Source organism: Manacus vitellinus, unplaced genomic scaffold (assembly GCF_001715985.3).
Source record: "Manacus vitellinus isolate BGI_N305 unplaced genomic scaffold, ASM171598v3 scaffold_3_pilon, whole genome shotgun sequence".
In the NCBI taxonomy this organism is placed as follows: domain Eukaryota; kingdom Metazoa; phylum Chordata; class Aves; order Passeriformes; family Pipridae; genus Manacus; species Manacus vitellinus.
This window is the reverse complement of record NW_021940535.1, coordinates 26269455-26282044: the sequence shown is the minus strand read 5'-3', so window position 1 is coordinate 26282044 and position 12590 is coordinate 26269455. Positions and strand designations below refer to the sequence as shown.

Here is a 12590-nt window from a genome sequence, read left to right as displayed (position 1 = left end):
CTCCCCCCGGGGAGGTGCCGGAGTGGGATGCGAGGGGCGGACGGCGGCCCGTGTTGTCAATGTCCGTCCTTCATCTCCATTGTCTCTCGCCGTCGCTGCCGCCGCCGCGCTCGCTCGCCCTCCCGCCCCGGACCGCCGCAACCACCCGACAGGTGCGGCGGAAGAGAGAGCCCAGGCGGGCGGAACCGCGCCAAGCCCCGCGGCGGCGCTGCCGGCGGACCGACCGGCTGCAAGGTGTGGCAGCTCCGGGCGGACGGGCGGGCCGCGCGGCCATGGCGGCGGCAGGAGCGGGCGGCGTGCACACCCCGGTGCGAGGCAGGTCGCGGAGATCTGGAAACGCCGCCGTACCGCGGGGGTGCGGCAGGCCCCCGCACGGGCGGCGGCCGGGTCCGCTGCGGGAGGGCGGCGGTGCGCGGTCTGGTGCCCGCCGGCTCTTCCCTCTGCGATCCTGCTTTTCTGCCTTTTTATGGCATCGGATTGTGGGGTAGAGGTTGTTTTTTTCCAAGGCAGGAAAAGCGGTTTGTTCGGCTAAAGCGGCCGAGTGGAGCCGTGGCTCTGCCGCGGCATCGTGTCTCCGGGAGGAAGCGGGCGTTGATGGATCGGGAAGGGAAGTAACGAGCTCGGGGCGTTCAGAGCGGTGCCTTTTGTTGGCGCCTTTCTAAAATTAAACTGTCGGTGGAAAAATGATCTTTGTTACGGATCCAACTTTCCACTCCTCCAGTTGAAGCTCGGTAGGCACTAGGACGATCCTGCAGATCTCCAAGGGACGGAGGCTGAGGTTTAACATCCGTGGTTTCTGCCTATGGTTGTACCAGAGGGAAAAGCTGGATCCTGATACTTGGTGCTGACTTTTTGCCCTCTTCAGTGTAGATTTTTTTGTACCCTTTCTTTTAAAGAACCCATTTTTTTCCTGTAACTAAATTTTGAAGGCATAGCTTTATCAGCAAGATGATTATTTTTCTTTCCATAGTACTTGCAGGTCATCTAATGGTTACTTAGGTATTGGAATTTCTTTCTGAAATACTAATCTTGCTCTGTATTTTGACATCTGTTAATGGCTTGACTGACTTTCAGAAATGGTGAAGTCCCATTGTTTGCTTCCTGGTTCAGGGAAGAGCATGCTCTCTGAGCATAGTGGATCTTCATAGCTTCTACAAAACCAAAATGTGATACACTTCTATTTTAACAAAACAGCAAAATTATGTTTTCATGATTTTAAAAATCATGGAAGTACAGGAGCATACCACCATCTAGTTTTACTTACATCAACAAGTGTAAATCACATAGATTGCTTTGGAGTTCATATTATAACAGATTTCCTTGAGGGTTTTTTTTTGTGACAAAACAAAAATGCCTTGAAATACCCTCAAAGCATTGCCTAAAAGTAAAAGTGCTTTTAATACTCTGATCCAGAAAAATATCCCTATGTGGTGCTAACAGAATTCTGTCACTGGCTCAACATGAAGGCTGAAATTAGGCTTTAAGTGCTCTTTTGTTGGTTCACAGCAGGGTGGGACTTTTACCTGCTGTGAACAAATTTTGTGATATTACAGTGCACTGATAATGCCTGTGACACTATTAAATAACAAGTGCCTTCAAACTTCCTTTCATATTCCAGAAAAAATCCCCAAAACGTGTTAGGCATGCAATGTACAAAAGTATGCATATTATATTCCCTTTTTTTTAAATATGAAAATGTCAGTACTGTCATTGCACCCTAGCTTGCAGAGTGAACAGGCAATCAGTTTTTCCTTGGCGGCGTCACTGGAGCTCACTTGGTGAGTAAGGCTGCAGGAGTGCTTCATCTGCAAGGCTAATAAAATAACACTAGTTAAAAATGTTGCTCGCTCTTACCTGTGGAAGGACTGTATGACCTTCAATCCTGTAATATGCAGGCATTTCACAATCTTCAGTTCATCCTTGTGAGATTGTGATGAGGTAATAAAGTGGTGTTGCCTCCATTTTGTGAACATAATCTGAAGCATGGAGGCAACAAGTGATTTTTTTCACGGCAGTGCAGAGAGTGAGTGTCAGGGCAGGCAACTGGAATGTGAAAATGTAGGTTCTGTACCTTTGTGTCTTGTCCCTTAATGCATTTTCTTTTATCTGCTGCATCTATTTGTTTCACATATTTAAGTTGTGGGTATTACTGTTTGGTAATTAATCATTTACGTTTTGGGTATTACAGAGGGAGAAGGAAATGTTAACCTCACTGTGACTGAGGATATTTTTTTGATTTAAAAAGATTAAGTGTTCATATTAAAAATTCCTTATTTCCTCATCAGGTGATACATGTGATACATGTGATTTGTGAAAACGGGGACCAGTGGGGACATTTTTCCCCAGTGGTTTGCTGGTTCTAGTGCGTGCAGGTGTGTTAGTGGGGATTTGTGATGGCTATTGTTAACAGTGTATAGGTGATCCTAAATGCCTGACACTTTCTGCAGTTGTTGAGAGCAACATTCATGCAAGAAAATAATAAGTATTTCTTTAATTAAGGAACATTTATTTTTGGTGAATGTACAAAACAGTAAGCTTTTTCTTGGATCAAACTGGGGGAGAAGACTGTCCTGTGCCCTGGAGAGTGCACCATGAAATGCTCAGTCTTTGGACATAGAAGAGAGGAAAATGAAATGCTCAACTGGTTTCACTGGTTTTAAGCTGTTTTCTCTGAAATGACCACTTGTGTCATTCACTTGTGTCTTGGAGGCTTGCTAGAATTATGGCTGTGTACTCTGCTGCTCTGCTAATGGTAGCAGGGGTCAAATATCCTATAACCTCTCTCTGTGCCTGGGCCTGTCAGGATCAGAAACTTGGTCTGACTCACTACATTTTGTCTAGGGGAAAATAAAATAATAGGTCAAACAAATACTCATATTTCTGTGACTTATTCTTCTAGCTTACATCTCACTGGTTCACTGCTAGGGATTTCCTCAACAAAACGTGGTGTCTTTGTGTTTACCTTCATATTTGATAGCCTGTGGTAAGTTTTTTGAATTTAGGTAAATTGTGTGTATGCAGCATCCTGTGATTATAACTTTCACGATTGCTTGAAAGAGGACCCCTTTTTACTTGTTTTTGGACTTAGTACTTCATGGTTTCCTTTGATCCCCCAACCTCCAGTTCCTGTTTTGGGAGACAATGAGTCCTGTTCACCCTTGACATGCAGTCATGCCTTGACAGAGCTGTGTTATCCCTGCCATTGTCTTTTGTGAAGTTGAAGTCTTAGGACTATTTAGTTGTTCCTATGTAAAAGCCATTTCATATGGTTGCCAAGTGTGTTTTTGTGAAATGGTTCTGTCTCCTGCATGGCCTGGGCTACAGGAAATATCCTTCCAGTGGAGCTGAGCTTTGCAGACAGACCCCCACTGGGTTTTGGTCCTGCTGTCTCCAATCCTTATAATTATATCCTGGCCAAAGTTAAGAGGATCTAATAGGATTATTCATTTAGATCAATTCAAGTTCATGCAAGTTCAAGGGGTTTTTATTGCTAGAAACATCCTGGTTTTAAATCTCAGATCTCACAAATAGCAGTCTGTGGATAGGTTGCTTCCCCCCTCCTCGCTCAGTTGATTGGCATTGTATAACTCTGACTTCCTTAAGTATTTTTATTTTATTTTACGTGGGGGTTTTTTCAGTTTTTATCTAATTTTGGATCTCAGCACAGCCACTTGATCCTTGATGTGATCTGTCAGCATTGCTCAGGCGTGTTTGTACCTGAAGGTAGACTATAAAAAGACCACAAAAGAATAACTGAAACTGGGGAGCACCAATGCATGTTGGAACACAATTGGTATAACCACAATAGCTATACACAAGGTATTCCCATAGCTAACATGCATACTGAGACATGGATAAGGATTCTCATCTGCTACCTACTCCCTGTGGGACCTTGCACTAAGTTAGGTTTTCTTTACACTCTGCAAAATCTGAGTTACTGTTAGGTCAGATGGAGAAGTTTTGTATGGAGATCACTTACAGTTATTGCAGACTCATAGGAGCAGACTAGCAAGATTATTGCTTTTAGTCAGCTTGTAAGAAGGATGGATTGCCTCTGGTGAGAATTAGGAGTGAGTACAAACAGGAAATACTAGACACAGTCTGGGACAGAGAGGTTGGCCAGGGATACAGGAAGGAAGCATCTCCTGTGATGTCCTAAATCTCAAGGAGTTACACCCTTCTACAACTCTTTCAACTACCGCAGGCAGAGCAATTAAATATGGCTTTGGGGTTGTACTTCTTTGTAATAACCACTGTTTCATGTGTTTTCCTTAAATGTGTTTTCATGCAGAAAAAGAAGTCTAAGCGGTTCAACGGTTTGTAATTTGCAAGCTAAAGTAATCCTTTCATTTTGGATTTTGTTTCCATAAATAAAATCCTCTAGTTCTCTAGAAATGTTTTTAAGAGGGAACATTCATTCAGTGCATTCAAGTTAAACGTTAGTTGTTTTTCTTCTGATAAGACACAGGGTTGAAATCTTGGGAAAATACTACAGAACGTTAGCAGATACAGGGCTTGTCATTTATTTTCACTACCATTTCATTCCTTGAATGATAGAAAATTAGCGAAACAAAGTATGCTATTTGTTTTAAATGCTCAAGGAGTCAACCCTCTAGAAAGAAGAGGGGATGGTGAGTTTCTTTTCAGTCTACCACCTTCTCTGTATGCACCAATATTGATATGAGTTTAGTATGAGTCTTTTTGCTGCACCTCTCCAAGGTCTGTTTTGTCAAATCACTTCTGTCTTAGGTCTGCTTTGATTGCATCGTCTTAATGTGTGGTTTCCTGTGACTGAGACCTGAGGATTCCAAAATTGTCAGCCAGTGCTATTGGAGCCCAGTTTTGTGCTGTTGAATACCGTATTCTGCCAAGATGTTTGTGTTTTTTTTCACCTGCATTTCATGTGAAAAGAGCCCCCAGTCAGTGTTTCCCCAGGGCCATGTGAATCTTTGACTCTGCCCTTGAGATTTATCATCCTGCACATCAGTCTCAGCTCCCTGTGCAGCACGTGGAAACACCTGCTTCTTCGGTGCTCAAGCACGTGCTCAAGGTCTTTTGCCAGGTTTTGGGTTTGGCTGTCTTGTTTTGTGGAGCTTTGTTAGAAGGCTTGAATCAGAGAACAGAAAACATAATTCTGTAGAGGAGTCAAGGGAAGGGCTTTATTTTGTCAGTTTTATTCCTATTAAAATGTTTATTGGTGTATGCTAAAAAAAAATGCCGTTTTCGAAATGTGCCCTGCCATCAGTATGTCAATTTATTTGCATTGCTGTTGTGCCTCCAAGATCCTTCATTAGGACTGGTTGTTTAGTGACCTACGCTGCAAAATTATCAAGACATTGGACTGTCGGGTCTCTCCTGTGAGGATGTTGGGTGATTCTTGAACGTTTATTTGTGAGCAGTGGTCCCCAGGTCCCTGAAGCCAAATGTGTCAAACCAAGGCATTTCATAGGTAGCCTGTTTGATGCTAGGATTAGTTTAGTAGTTTAGTGCCCTTCCTAAGTTGTATTTTGTTTCCTGGGTATAGGAAGGCCTGATTCTGTCCCCATTTTCCTTTATCCTGTCAGTTTAAACAGTTCTTGACCTTTTCAGTGGGTATCAGCTCTGCAAAAGCAGTGTTATAGGATGAGGAGACATACCATAACAAAAAGCCCTCTGAAGCTGAGGGAGAGCAAAATGTTGGTGATGGGAACAAGAGCACTGTCTTCCTAGTGCCACGTTCCCCATTTATTATTTTCAAAGTACTTTTTCATTATTTGTTTGTAATCCCAATATAAGTTACTCAATTCCTGTTGAAGAGTAGGCTATTACATTACTGAATAAACTACCTTAATTCGTGTCCTTAGCAATTGGTTAATAAAGGCCCATATCAACATATTCTTAATCTGAAATATCAACTTTATTTTTGAAGCATTGTCAAGGATAGCAAAAAAACCCCACCTATTGCAAAGCCCCCAATTGAAAGTCATATTGAATATCTGCTCTCTTCTAGAATTAAGAAAAAATTAATTTATGTTGGCACTTCTATTACCTTTGCATTTGTATCCTCCATTAGCAAAGAACATATGACAGTTAAACTCTCCAGAGAGTATCAAACTAGGAAGAGCAACATTTGAGGTGGGATGCAAAGGCGTTGGTCTGCATGGTCTTCAGCAGTCAGTTCACTGACTTGGAGAGTTTGACTGTGTCCATGATTGAACAGCTCTACATTTTGGGATTTCGCATCAATTCACTTTTTAAAATTAGATTTTTTTTATTTTCCTCATTTTATGGTAGGTGCAGTAGCTATTAACAATTTTTTGATTGTTAAAGAGCTTCTGTTCCTTTTACAAGGAGAGGCAGTGTAGAACTGAAAGGTGTGTGCCCCTTTTTCACTGGAAGTTCATGTATTTTGTAGAATGGTTTTCTAGATCCACATTCAAGAACCCAAGGTTGACTGGCATGTCCTTCTGAAGCCTCAGAGAGACCAGGCAAGCCTTTCATTGTGGTTTCTCTGTCCAGAAAAAAAAAACCTTTAGCTGTCTCATTAGTAAACGTTTTAAATTCTTCATATCTTGCCTCCTTATAGGAAGTGAGTTGTAGAAATCTAATGTAGCTTTTATTGTTCTTGCTCTCTTTTATGTAGATGTATACGCTACACCTACAAATACACATTCCATGGAACCTTTATTGAGTTATCTGCAGAAGTAGGTTGCTGATATTGGTCTTTTCAGTGCATGAACAGTGATGCTGTAAACAAGGAAATAGATTTCCCTGTTAATAGTGTCAAATAGCATTGTGCCAAGCTGACATTGATATAGTCCAAACAACCACAAAGTGCACAAGTGCTTTCTCTGAAGGAAGCCAGGCTATTTGGCACAGTGATGTTTTATGCCCTTTAAAAAAGATACTAAACCTATTCCGGTTGGAAATCCATAACTCCTGCAGTAATGTCAGCTTCAGAAACTGAGTTGGGTGTGGGTGGGTGGCTGTGGTCTTATGCTGAGCCTATTTTCACAGCATATTTGGGGTACTCTGGATTTTGAAACTTCTCAGCCAACAATGAAAATTGTGTGAATCGTTTCAGAAAGATAAACAAGCAGGTCTGCTGAATTAACTATAGAATGAATAATATACCAATAGTAATTGCCCTATAGTTAATTTTGGGTGGGTAACTAAACTCTTAACTCTGCCTGAGATGTTTATAGGCATCACTGACTTTCACACAGATGGCCAATCTGCAGGTGTGAAGTTTGATCTGGTTCGGATATCTAAAAAGTGCCTAAAGCTGAAGCTGTGAAGTTGTTCACCCATTTCACTCTAAGATGGGCAAGCAGAATATTTTAGACTAGCTGTTTTCTGGAAATGTTTATGTTTCTCCTCATGGTGAAAAGAGGCAAGGATTGCAGGGTCAGACCGAGATGTCTGTTGCCGTTCATTTTTAAAGTTAGGTCAAATGCACCCCATTTTTGGGTTCTGACAGTTGGCTGTTTGTTTGAGAAAAGTGGATATTAGGTGATTGCCTTGTGAAATCATGGACAGTGAAATAGGAAATGATCCTCAAACCCAATAGTATCAATTAAATTGCTGGGTTTTGCATTGAACTGGGCTGACTGACCGCTGTCCATGCTTCCATTACCAGTGCGTGGGCACAATGTGCTGCAGTGTATCCAGCACTGCCAGCTGGTGGGATTTGCTGCCCCTGTGATGGAGTGGGGTAAAATATTATATACCTGCTCTGGTCTACATCTGGGTGAAACAGATGTCTCAATAACTTCTAGCTTCTTGTGATGTGATTATGCTGTTAGGAGATGACGCTAATACTGGAAAATAGATACAAATTATTGACACAACCGGCTAGTTACTCTGGTTTTTTTCTAGCTCACATCATTTGCATTGCTTCTTTATTTGACTTCCTTTCATGGCAGTGTTTCTTAATTCTGAGATTTTGGCTACCTGTGTATATAAATTATTTTTGAGAACTGAGTTTTCATCTGAGTGCAATTATTATCAAAATTGCTTATGACTTTTTGAGAAGCAAAACTATTGTGATGCATTCATAATAGCCATTGTTTGAAATGTTGTGTTTATAGATAGACTGTGAATTCTTTGGGTTTAGTGTGGTGGAATTAAAGGTCTTCTGAGTCTGGATTACCAACAAAGACATATTCTTGGGTTTATGCATTTATGTTTTCAGATAAGTGTTGCATTTAATGTCAATTATGTCTGGATAAAGTGTGGAAAAAGATCAAGAAAAGCAAAGTTGAACTGTTAAAATTGAGAGAAGATGTGGTGCTTTGAGCACTTCTGTGACTGTGTCTGGTGTACCAAAATAAGGGAAACATGACTGCTTACATTTGAGTCTTTGGTTACCAAACCAAGACTGATCTCCCAGTTCTGATAATGTGAGTAGTGTCAGAGTCCAGTACTCTCTGATCAGCAAATTTTAGATATTCCACATGTGGAGGATGTGATGTTCAATATCTAATTCCTCATCTGGAGATAGTTGATATTACATGGGATATATGATTTAGCAGAGTAATACAGATAATGCTGAAAACATAATACAGTTTTAAATGCATGTAACAAAGTAAAGCAATTGCAATACACAGTTCAATCATAATATCAATGTGGTTGCTTTTATCGGTCTCTACAGTGCTCACTGGGCACGATGCTGGGCATTTGCAATCATTGGGAAGAAACACTGGTGGGTTGAATCACAATATTCTGTACAGACTGGCTCAAAACTTTTTGTTTTCATCACTGAAGATAACTAGTTTGAATGTTTTCTCTCATCTTAGAAGAAGCAACATGAAGTCCAACTACAGAACTGGTAGTACAACAAGCTGACCCAGGACAGTCCTCTTGGGATTTTTGTTTTACTTCTCTTCCTCACCTGGCCTTACTCAGCTGCCACCCAGCTCTGAGTGCTGTTGCCATAATACACTCAAGTGGAGTATGCTGTCATGGGCGAGTAATGCTTGTCTTGTGTGTTTGTGGATTTAAGAGAGCACCTTCTCATGCCAAAGCTTGGCTTACTGGGAGAAATTTGCCTTTGGTCTAGAGTTTCGTCTCTGAAAGTGGCCTGCAGTAATGGGTAGATGTGAAGATAAAACAAAAAAAAAAGAATGGGGAGGTAGGAGAACGTGGTGGTATGAATTTCTGCATTTCTTTCTTTCATGCCCTTGTCAAACCCACAGCAATTTTCAAACTTAGAAGGTTTTATCATCCCTGTTTTTAATAGCCTTGGTAGACTCTTCTTCCATGAATTAATCTAAGAGCTTCCAGGCCTCCACATAGAGGTGAAGAAGTGCCTTTCTGAAGTAAACCTGAGAGCACCAGGTATGTGAGCTGCCAAGCAATGGGTAGGATAGCGAGTGCCCTCTCTCTGTGTGCTCAGTCTGTAATAGTTGTTTTTCTGACTCACCTAACAAGTAGTGGATTTTGTAGGCACCGCGTGCCATATACTGTTGGGTGGGCTTTGTTTCTTGTTTTTCCCAACACCTATTGGGTATGAATCAGTATCTATTGTCATAGAATTCTCTTAGCTTGATCTGAGAGGAATTGTACCCATGACTACCTAGAAAATAATTGCTGGTTGAAGCAGTCTGAGCACTGACTGCTTTATTCCTCACTCCAGGACTTTGTTCACCAAAACTAGTGTGTTCTGTCAAAATGTTCAACCTGCCCTGCGGGAACATGTGGCTTTTGGGATGCAGAGTGATACAAGTCAGTTATGGACTCTTTTTTTGTCCGAGTGAATGCTGCTAACAGCATAATTGGTGTTAGCTGGTATGTTTGGAATACTTGACATGGTGCAAAGCATTGTGCCCTTTGTACCATCTCTTCTTGCCAGAAAGATCAGAATTCAGATACCTGGAAGCTGATTCAGTTTTCTGCAGGTAAAAAACTGTGCATTACCTTGGTGAACTCTTTGCACCATACTTTGAAGAAATAATTAGGGAGGTCTAAATTGAAACTTGCTTTAATGCTTACAGCAGTTGTTCTGTCAAAGCCAAGGCCTTCACCGCTTGCAAGTGTGTAGGAGGTGCTGGCTATTAATATATCCCTCCTCCAATTACTGTATTTAGTTCATGAAATAATAAACTGTTAGCAACTGGGAGGCATTGCTTTCTGGAGAATGCAGAGATTGTATTTATTTATTTTTATTTTTTAAGCTTAACCTTTGTAATTTTGAAGGCAGTTTTGGGTTTTCAGGTGCTGCAGTGCTGTGTCCTTCTGCTCTTCCTGCAGTGGCCTTTATTACTGAACTGTTTTGTATTGTCTTGTGTCTGACAAAATTCACCGCTTGGAGTGAAGCTTCTCTGGTAATTCTTTTGACATGCCTTCTTCCAAATACTTGTGTATATTGGTTTATTGGAGACTGGTTCAAGGGCACCCTATAAAGTAATTCCATTAATGATTTTTTGCAGGTGTACTGTGAACAGTGGCTGCTGCAGTTTCTTTGCCAAACATTAATGAAGGCTTGAGCTAAGTTGCAGCAGTACCTTTATAAAAATGTTTTTGCAGAATTTCAACTATACCATTTTTCCTGTAGTGAAATCATCTCTACTGCAATTGCTGAGACAATAATTCTTTTCAGGATAAACAGGGCATCCAATGTCCCTCTGAATTCAAGAATCCTGTTCTAACATTTACACAGTCCATTGAAAGTGTAAATGTAAACGGTATCTTGTATAAGGAAAAAAACCTTGTTAGTTTTGGAAGAGTATTGTCTTCCTCTTGTTTTCTCAGTTCACCTGACCCGGATCTCTGCCAATCCTTTTTATCTCCTTCTTTTTCTAAGAGGTTTTCCCGTTGCCAAGGCATGCAAGCTTGGAGTTGGATGACTAGCCATCACCTTAAAATGATTGTTAATTGGATATGAATTGATCTGTAGCAATACCCCATCTCCATTATCTCAGCCTACTCCAGTTAAGAGCACAGCGCCTAAGAGAGCTCTCAGCAGTGAGAAAAGCTCCTACTAATACCTTGTCCTTGAAGAATTACATCTAATTCCTCCTCTTCAGTTGCTGAAAGAAACCTTGTTACCGAAAGACAACATTATGCGTGTCAGCCTGAGTGTGTGATTATTTTCTTGACTTGTATTTCTACCTGTCAGTTGTTAAGATTTTTTTTCTCTGTTTTTTTTCTTTCTCTGACTTTGCCATGACTAATGCATTTTTCATATGGTTGCTAGTTACAACACAGAGAAGTCCTTTGTCTTGGTGCTTCAGTTTACAGTTCTCTTGACATTCTGAAGTGCATCTGGAGTGCTTCAGGAGTCTTATTCATCTGAGCCACTTCTGTAGAAATTTTTGGTTAATGACATAAAAAGTACCCAATCTCCTGAAACAGGTGCAGTGAGGTGAATCTCTAATGCAGTGTGTGATTGTACATTCATTGATGGCAGTGGGAAGTGGGTTTTTTTGACTGTTTTTCAAGAAATGTCTTCCTACGCATCCCAGTTTAGCAGTTAGGTGATGTGATTTATGGTGCAAACTTTGGTGAGTCTGTCTTCTCATTTTTTTTCTCGGCTTAGAGTCGTGGAAAAGACCTGTAAGATCATTGAGTCCAGCTATTAACCCAGCACAGCCATGGCCATCACTAAACCATGTCCTTAAGTGCCACATGCACACATGTTTTAAATACCTCCAGGGATGGTGACTCCACCACTTCCCTGGGCAGCCTATGCCAATACTTCACAACGCTTTCAGTGAAGAAATTTTTCCTAATATTCAATTTAAACCTCCCCTGGCACAACTTAAGTCCATTTCCTCTTGTCCTGCCACTTATTACTTGGAAGGAGAGACTAGGCCCTGCCTGGCTACAGCCTACCGAGGTAGCTGCAAAGAGCAGTAAGGTCTTCCCTCAGCCTCCTTTTCTTCAAGATAACTACTCCCAGGCTGCCTGCACAGTTCTTGACTGGATAATCTTGCATGAGCATAGGTTTTTATTTTTTATTTAGCACGTAGTAAGTTTCATTGTCTTTAGGTATTTGTTTGTACTTCCTGCAGAATGAAACCAATTCCACTTGTTTCATGTCTTTGTTTTCTCTCTCCCAGTAGGCATACTAATAAAGAACTAGTACTTTTATTGCGGTAGATACTTTTTGCTGTGGACAAACACTGTTCTGTGATGAAAAAACAAACATTTTTAAAAAAATTAAGTGCTTTGAATGCTTCTAGAAGGCTCATTTGGGAAAGACAGGGCATTCAGTGTGTGTTGAAAACCTGCTACAACACTGTCTTAAGATTATGTACATGATAGCCACTGGTGACTAGGGCATGCTTACAAGTATGCAATCAAAGGTATTTTCAGTGGTAAATATGTGGATTAGCAATATGCTTATTTCTTGTAAATATTAAAACACAAGGTTGCTTGTATTTACCCTGCACATCCTTACATGACTGCTTAGTCCCTGCTTGTTGCTGTTGAGGCCATTTGTGCAATAAAATCAGTGAGGTGATTTTAATGTGGTGAGAGCCTGGCTCCGGCTTTACTGTGCCTAGTGAATGGCACCTTAGGAATAAAGATTTCATTAACATTGTAACTGAGGGCAAAACAGCAAGATAAACCTGGTGGCTGCCAGTGTTGCCCTTCCTGGTGATTTG

At 41.2% G+C, this 12590-nt stretch overlaps 1 protein-coding gene across 2 annotated transcripts in view; it reads left to right on the top strand.

Moving 5' to 3' along the window:
* The first annotated feature begins 80 nt into the window (after positions 1 to 80).
* The window catches only part of BZW2 (basic leucine zipper and W2 domains 2), a 54179-nt gene continuing 41669 nt past the window's right edge, over positions 81 to 12590 (top strand). Inside the window, exon 1 of one of the 2 annotated variants that reach the window (XM_029961764.1) lies at positions 81 to 152. The gene's annotated coding sequence lies outside the window, so the exon portion shown is untranslated. Of the gene's footprint in view, positions 153 to 643; positions 732 to 12590 lie in introns of those variants that run through there. The other variant, XM_018075326.2, reaches the window with a different exon arrangement.